The sequence below is a fragment of the Odocoileus virginianus genome, unplaced genomic scaffold (genome assembly GCF_023699985.2).
Source record: "Odocoileus virginianus isolate 20LAN1187 ecotype Illinois unplaced genomic scaffold, Ovbor_1.2 Unplaced_Contig_1, whole genome shotgun sequence".
Lineage (NCBI taxonomy): Eukaryota > Metazoa > Chordata > Mammalia > Artiodactyla > Cervidae > Odocoileus > Odocoileus virginianus.
The window spans coordinates 5,331,675-5,340,959 of NW_027224318.1; positions in this window are offsets into that span (position 1 = coordinate 5,331,675).

The window sequence follows — 9,285 nt, forward strand, 5'->3', positions numbered from 1 at the left end:
GTTGGAGAAGCTGGAGACCCAGAATTCCAAAGGCACAGGCAGAAAATCCCCAAGGAAAGCCTGTTCTCTCCAGCGAAAGGGCAAGCAGAGGGGTAGCCTAGCAAGACAGAAACCTTTTAGACAATAACCACTCTACTCCAGCCAAACCCCACAGAAATTACCGTGGCCCCAACCCACCACGCTAGTGAAGTCCTAGTATAAACCTAGACTTCCACCCTCGACAGGCCATAAAAAGTCATCCTGGTGCCCCTGCTAGGGTGAAGTCAGAAGAAACCTAGTGAAGAGTCAGGACTTTACCACTGCCCAGTAGAAAATCGGTCACTCTACATCACTTTCACCTCCCCGATGTCAGTAAAGGCCACGTGAGGAGCAGTAACAAGGCATTCTGACCTCTCCCAGGAAAAAGTTATCAATAGAGACCATATGAGGAGGCAGAACTAGCATCCCTGCATAACAGTAATGAGGAGCCACCCCAGGTGTCAATACAGGCAAAGCAGAGAACCTATTTCCCTCTACCTGTCCATAAGGAGGAACTGTCTGTGCTTCCCTTGCCAGAGCAGTGTTGGAAGAAACCAGCTAAAACAGAAGGTTCAAATAAAAGCCAGAGTCTCACAACATAATACAAAAATGTCCATAACAAAATAAAAATCACTTGTCATGCAAAGAACCAGGAAGATATTCCACAAGGGCAAAAGATGCCAACACCAAGATGACAGAGATGTTAGAATTAGTCGACCAAGAATTTAAAGGAGTCATCATAAAGATGCTTCAAGGAGCAATTATGGACACATTTGAAACAAATAGAAAATCCTAGAAAATAAATAGATAAAAAAGAAGCAAACTGAAATTTTAGAATTGAAAAATACAAAAACAAAAATAAAATTGCAATTGATGGCCAATCACTAGAATGGGCAGGATAGAGGAAAGAAACATTGAAGTTGAAAATAGAGCAATAGAAATTTCCTTTTATTAAAAACTTGTAACAGACATGTGGCACTATAAAAAAGATCTAAAATTTATGTCAATAGAATCTCAACAGAGAAGAGGGAGGAGCTGAAAAAGTTCCTTATTTTAAAGAAAAAAATGCCAAAAAAGTTTGGCCAAAGAAACAAACCTACAACTCTAAGAAGCTGCACAAACCCCAAACAGGATAAATCCAAAGAAAATCAGGTGAAGATAAATCACAATAAAAACTAAATACAATAGGAAATTTTTGAAACCAAAATGAGAGAAATTGCACCTAACAAATAAGGGAAAACCAATTCAAGGCAATTCAGGTTTCTCATCAGAAACCGTGGAGGGCAGAAGGAAGTGACAACATTTTCAAGTGCTGAAAGAAAAGAAGTGGCAGTTCAAAATTCTATATTCAGCAAAAATATCTTCCAGGAATGAAGATGAAATCGAGACAGAGTTAGATGAAGATAAACTAAGAGAATGTTATGCCAGTGGAAAAGAACGTTTACAGAAACTTGTATAAACAGACAAGAAATAATAAAAGGAGTTTCAGATTATTAGGAAGGAAGAATAATAGCATGAACAAAAAATATGGGTAAATACAATGGACTTTTATCTCCTTTGGAGTTTTCTAAGTTATGTTTAATGATTGGAGCAAAAAGTACAACACTACCTTGATCTGGTTGTCAATTGTTTAAAGCAATTATATTATAGATGGGGGAAGTTAAAGGGACAGAGGGAAGATCCCCTGGAAGATCCCCTGGAGAAGGAAATGGCAACCCACTCCAGTATCCTTGCCTGGAAAATCCCATGGACAGAGAAGCCTGGTGGGCTGCAGTCCATGGGGTCTCAAAGAGTTGGGCATGACTGAGCGACTAACACTTGTGACACGATAAAGGAGCCAATCCGCTAAGAATCCCAAAAGTGTATGCACCAAATGGCAGAGCTGAGAAATTTGTGAAGCAATAAGAGAATAGAACTGAAAGAAAAAATAGATTCACAATTATAGTTGAAATTTCAACATTCTTCTCTCAACAGTTGATGGAACCACCAAGCAGAAAATTTGCAAAGATATAGAAAAGCTCAATACTATCAACCAAAAGGATCTAATCAACATTTATGGACTACTCCATCCAACAACAACAGAATGCATGTACTTTTCAAGCACCCATGGAACATAATACCAAGATAGACCATAAGTGAAAGTGTTCGTTGCTCAGTCATGTCCGACTCTGTGACCCCATGGACTGTAGCACTCCAGGCTCCTCTGTCCATGGGATTTCCCAGGCAAGAATACTGGAGTGGGTTGCCATTTCCTTCTCCAGGGGATCTTCCTGACCCAAGGATCGAACCTGGGTCTCCTGCATTGGAGGACAGATCCTTTACCACAGAACCACCTGTGAAGCATCAAAACCAAAGAGATTGCAGACACAAAAACAAAAATTGTAGACCAATAGCCTTCATGAACTTAGATGCAAAAATACTCAAGAATGTATTAGCAAACAGAATCTTGATATGTAACAATTCTATACCTTAACCAAATGACATTTTTTCCCAAAGATGAGTCAGTAATTTTAAAAAATGACTCAACATAATCCACCATAATAATTGGCTAAAGAAGAAAGACCACATGATCATATCAATCGATGCAGAAAAAATTTGACAATTCAATACCTATTTATAATTTTTTAAAAAACTATCAAGACGTCCTTGGCAGTGCAGTGGTAAAGACTCCAAGCTACCAATGCAGGGAGTGCGAACCTGGCCCCTGGTCAGGGAGTTAAGATCCCACATGACCTGCAGCATGCCCCAAATATATATATTTTTTAAATTAAAACTATAAAAAAATAGAAATAGAGGGTAACTTCCTCAACTTGATAAAGAACATCTGCAAAAGCCTTCAGCTAGCATCATGCTTCACAGGGAAAGAATAAATATTTTCCCCTAAGATGGTGAACAAGGCAAGGATGTTTGCTCTTATCATGGCCATTCAACATAGTACTGGAAGTCCTCTACAATTCAATGAGGTTAGAGAAGGAAACAAGGCATATAGATCAGAAAGGAAGAGATAAAACTGTCTCTGTTTGCAGATGATAAAATTGTCTATGTAGAAAATCCCAAGGAATCTACCCAAAACCTTAGAACTGATAAGTAAGTTCATCAAGTTCCCAGGATACAAGATAGGCATGTAAATTAACTGCATTTCTATATACTAGCAAAGGATATGTAAGCACAAAAATTAAAAATACAGTACCATTTATGATTGCTCAAAAATGAAATAATTAAGTGTGAATCTAACAAAAGGACTGGAATTTGTATTAAAAATTACATAAGACTGATCAAGAAATCAAAGGCTATCTAAATAAGTGGAGAGAAATATTGTATTCATGGATTGAAAGATTCAACATAGTAAATATTTCAGATCCCCTCAATTTGATGTACAGCTTTAACACAATTCAAAATCTTAGCAAGGTTTTTTTGCAAATATAAACAAGATTATTTTTAAATTTGCAAATATAAACAAGATTATTCTTAAATTCAAGATTATTCTTAATTTTTTTTTGAAAATATAAACAAGATTATTCTTAAATTTGTATTCTTGTATATAAACAAGATTATTCTTAAATTTGTATGGAAAGGAAAATGAATCAGAATAGCCAAAACAATTTTGAAAAAGAAAAAGAAAATGAGAGGAATCCATCTATCCAACTTCATGATATAAAATATTTACTTATGGCTGAATTCTATTTGCTAATATTTTGTTGTGTGTGTTATGTTGTATGCTCAATTGTGTTCAACTCTTTGCGGCCCCATGGACTGTAGCCCACCAGGCTCCTCTGGCCATGGAATTCTCCAGGCAGGAATACTGGAGTGGGGTGCCATTTCCTCCTCCAGGGATCTTCCTGATCCAGGGATCGAACCCAAGTCTCCTGCATTGGCAGGCAGATTCTTTACCACTAATGCCACATGGGAAGAACAGTATTTTGTTAAACTACACTAATAGAGCCTGGGTGGTGTTGATTGAGAGGTGGATCGGCAAAACAACATAGAGAACCCAGAAATGGCCCTATGTTAAGTACAGCCTGCTGACTTTTTAAAAACAAATTTGCAAAAGCAATGCAGTGGAGGAAGAATGGTCTTTTCAACAAATGGTAATAGTTCAATCAGATACCCACAGGCAAACCATTAACCTTGATCTAAACCTCATACCTTATACAAATGTCAACTCATGATCCCCAAAACATGATTCATGATTCATAAAAGAAAAAATCAGTAAATTGAACTTCATCAAAGAGAAAAATTTTTTCTCTGTGAAAGACCCTGTGAAGACAATGAAAAGACTAGCTACAGACTGAAAGAAAACATTTACAAAGGCACACATCTGACAAAGGACTAGTGTCTAGCATATATAAAGAAATTTCAAAACTCAACAGTAAAAAAGCAAATAATTTAATTAAAAAGTGGGTAAAACACATGAAGAGACTTTTCACTGAAGAGGATACACAGATGGAAAAATAAGTAAATAAAAAGGTATTCAATATCATTAGCCATTAGGGAAATACAAATTATAACAACAATGATATGTCACCTATAAGAATAGCTAAAATTGAAACAAAAAAGTTAACACCACCAAATGGTGACCAGGATGCAGAGAAACTGAATCACTTATACATTGTGAAGGAGAATGCAAAGTGCTACAGCCACTCTGGAAAATAGTTGGGAAATTTCTTAAAAACATAGACATGATATTACCCATGGTAAGTGCCACTTTTGGGTATTTATCTCAGAGAAATGAAAACTCCACACTTCAAACCAGGCACTATTGAGACCCAATGCACCAAATCAGAAAAGGGGGGTGATGAGGGTGTCTGGGCCTGCCCTTTCCAGCCCTATTTTGCCCTATTAAAGTTTTGCCCATCTTTAAAATGTTTGAATATCAATTTCATGTTTTTCCACCTAAATATCTTTACTATGTCATCCCTAGACTTTCGGCTGTCCATGCCCAGTTTTCCTCTCTTCTACTAGGTTGTGAGGTCCTTAGTATACTCTTTCTTTCTGTAATTCACCATATCACCTAACACAGGACTTTGTACCCACAATTGGTAGGAGTGGTCTATCTCTCGGATCCAAGGTTCTTGGTTTGTAGTGCCTAAGAACCAGGGAGAATGCTTGTTTCAATGCAACCTCATGGCCTTCATCTCAAACTCTGCGTGTAGAATCTAAGTCTGTATTTAACAAGTTCTCTAGCAGATTCAGGCACTCAGAGTACTGCCCATGGAGAACTTCTGGTTAGGGTTGAAATTTGGGCAAGGGGGAGGGCTTATTAAAAATCACAGCTACCCAGGCCTTACGTGTCTTGCAGTATTCTATCTAATGAAGTATCTCAACCTTGACTACACATTAGAATCACCTTGGAAAATCTAAAAAGTCCACATGCCCAGATCACACGCCAAAACAATGAAAACTGAAGGTCTGAGGGAGGAGAGCCCAGTATGTCAGTATTTTTAAGAGCTCCCTAAACAATCTTGTTGTGCCATCATGGTTTGGATACACAGTGAAAACAGAAAGGGAAATGACCTGGTCAGGAATTAGTCTAAAATAGTGAGAAGGCAGAGAGAAGCAACATGATCAGGCCAGGGTGATATTCTCAGTCCTTGCTTGGCTTTTAATTGCAGGAGTGGAGATGGAGGGGAAAGGACCACTGTAACAACTTGAGCACATTGTATTAGACAGTCAGTTGCTCACTAGAATGTGAACTCCTTGAGGGGAGTGACTGTCATCTAGTTCTTTGCTGTTTCCCCAGCACCCAGTGCTAATTACATGTTAATTACACATTAGCTAAAGAACGAGACCTGGGACTTCCCTCGTGGTCCTAGTGGTTAAGACTCCAGCAACAAGATTGAAGATCCCACGTTCTGCCGCTAACACCTGACTCAGCCAAATAAATAGTAAAAAATAATAACGAGTCCCAGTTTAGGATCATCACTGAATCAGTTTAGGATCATCATTGAATCAGTCATTGAAACGATGGATGTCCTTACCTATTGCACTATTGCTCTTTCTACTCTGCCCAGAGTAGTTCTACTAATGTTCTCTTGTCCTTTTCATTAATCCAGTCTTCAAAACCACCGTCCAAATTGCTCCATGACTAAACACTTTCAAGGTAGTTAGCAGGATGAAAGCATTCATTCATTCATTCACCAAGTTTTTACTGATGAATAATCAATAGACCCTGAAGAAACAACATTCTAATAGGTAATACATACAATAAACAAATGAACACACAATAAATATATGCCTATAAATATTGAGAAGTTCTGTGAAAGGAAAGAATGCAATATGCTGTAAGGATGACTATCAGGAAACACTAACAGACTGGAGAATCAGGGAAGGCATCTCTGAGGAAGCAACATTCCAGCAGATTTGCAAATTGTGTGAGAGTTTGTCAGTTGAAGAGGGGCAGAGAAGAGCTTTCTAGGCAGAAGAAATAGCTCCTGTGAGTGTCCAGAGTTAGGAAGAACAATGGTGCTTTTTAATGAAAATAAGGGCAGTAGAGCTGGAACACGGTAACACATGGTGGAGTGGCTAATGAGGAGGACAGGGACAGTTCAGGCAAGGCTTTGCAGGAGAGAGGAAGGAGCTTGGTTACTTCCTGAGTGTGGTGGGAAGCCAGTGGAAGGTCTGCGAGGGAAGCGGGCCGGGGAATGGCATAATCTGATTGGTGCAGCTGCTGTGTAAACCAACATTGTAGCAGGGCAGGAAGGGAAGCAGGGGCTCCCATGGGAGGTTCCTAGTGCACCCTGGTGGGGTAGTGGAGATGGGGAGAAATAGAGGATTTGGGATGCTTTTGGCTAGAAAAAGACTAGTCTTTCCTCCCACTCTGACCCTCTCTCTACTCTGAGAATGAGAAATGGTGCAAAGCTCCATGTTAGAACACAGGGATACATGAACATAAGGTTAGAAATACTCTAGGATGGGGGTGGGGATTGTGTTCAGCACACAAGAACACAGCACAGGGATGACAGCTTTGCTTCAACCATTTCAGTTGGAAAGAAACTAGCATCTTAGGTGAAATCAGTGACAGATCCTTTTTTTTCCAATTAATTTTTAATTGAAGGATAATTGTTTTATAGTATTGTGTTGGTTTCTACCAAACATCAACATGAATCAGCCATAGGTTTACTGGGTTTATTACCTTATTTTCATTTTTTATTGACGTATAATTTTATTCATTTAAAGACATAGACCTTATGTCTTATGACCTTTGAAAAATGTAAATATTCATGTTACTATTACCCAAGTAACCCACGAAAACCCCCTTGTGCCTCCTTCAGGGCATACCACCTCATAAATAGGTACTCACTGTCCTGAATCATATCACCATCAATTATTTCTGTCTGTTCTTTGTGTGCTGTGTCCAACTCTTTGCGACCCTATGGACTGTAGCCCACCAGGCTTCTCTGTCCATGGGATTCTCCAGGCAAGAATACTGGAGTGGGTTGCCATTTCCTTTTCCAGGGGATCTTCCCAACCCAGGGATCAAACCCAGGTATCCCACATTGCAGGCAGATTCTTTACCATCTGAGCACCAAGTGTGGGTTGCTATTTCCTTCTTCAGGGGATCTTCCTGACCCAGGGATTGAAGTCGCTTCTCTTATGTCTCCTGCTTTTGGGTTCTTTACCACTAGTGCCACCTGGGAAGCTTTATGTAAATGGAGTCATACTGTATATATGTTTGTGTCTGGTCTTTTTCACTCATCACAATGTTGTGGAGAGTCATCCTTTCTATTGCTGAATAGCATTCCATCATATGAATGCACTACAATTTGTCACCCATCATCATGTGAATGAAACTTTGAGTGATTTCTCATTCGTTAACTTTCAGCCTGTCTCCAGTTTCATTAGTAGACCAAGATCCAGCTTCAATTCACTATCTCATCATTTCCTACTTCAAATTCCACATCTTATCACCCTTCTATGTATCAATTCCTTTCCAGAAAATATTTTAACCTTTTCTATGGGAATCCTTTTCTGTTTTTATCCTAAGCAGTTACATTTTCCAGGAAGCCTCATATTCTCCGTCCAGTTGTGTCTATCCCTAGAAAACAGATGATAAAAGGCAACTAGAGCCTTATTTAGAATATCTTTCCTTCCAGAATGATGATTCCTAGATGTGATAGTAATCCAGGTAGGCAGCGAGGGCTGTGTCTCATTTGCGATTTTAATTTCATATAGGTATTTTTCAAAACTGGTAAAATGAATTTTTAAAAGTTACATTTTCAAAAATTAAAAAATAGGGAGAAAAGTGACATTGTTTTGCATTTTTGAAAATCTCTGTAATGTCTGGTAGGGCCTCCAAAGTGGCTTAGTGGTAAAGAATCTGCCTGCCAATGCAGGAGACTCAGGTTCGATCCCTGGGTCAGGAAGATCCCCTGGAGAAGGAAATGGCAACCCACTCCAGTATTCTTGCCTGGGAAATCCCATGGACAGAGGAGTCTGTGGGTCTATGATCCATGGGGTAACAAAGAATCGTACATGACTTAGCAACTAAACAACAACAGTAATAATAAAAGACAGCTAGATTATCATATCTGTTTCTGTGTTGAGTCAGTTGTTTTGGTTACATTATGGGAAAAGAATCAAAATTTATATCAACACAAAGTTGGGGAAAAGAGTAAGATTTTAATAACTTTCTCAGATAATTCTGAATGTTCTTTGATACTGCATCATGTGCCAAGTGTTCTGATAGCTCTGGGAACTTTGGAAGATTGGAGTGGTGGGCCTGGCATAATCCAATTGTGGAGGCATTGAAGGAGCTCTGTACCTTCCTATAGATGTTAGTCCAGGGCTTTCAACCTTGCTTTTCTTGATATTTTGCACTGGATCATTCTTTGTTGTGTGTGGGCAGGAGGCATACTGTGCCTTGTAGGATGTTTAGCTGCATCCCTGACCTTTACCCACTAGATAGCACCTCCCCAACCCCTGACAGCAAAAGATGTCTCCAGACAGTGCCAAATATCGTCTGGTGGGGCAAAGTCATCCCTGATTAAGAACCACTGAACAGACATTCCGGAAACACCCTTTTGGCTGGACTGAACAATTCAGGATGAAAGTTGTGTGAGGAATATGGATGTGTAGGTAACTTTACTTAAATTGAAAATACAAATGACAACAACAGCTATCATTTACTAAGCCTTATCAGGCACTTTGTAAACATGAGCCAATTTCATCCTCACAGCAAGACTAGGAGGTAGATATTAATATTCTCATTTTAGCAATGAGGATATGAAAACACAGAAAAGTTAAGTCACATGCCTAGTAGAAGAGCAG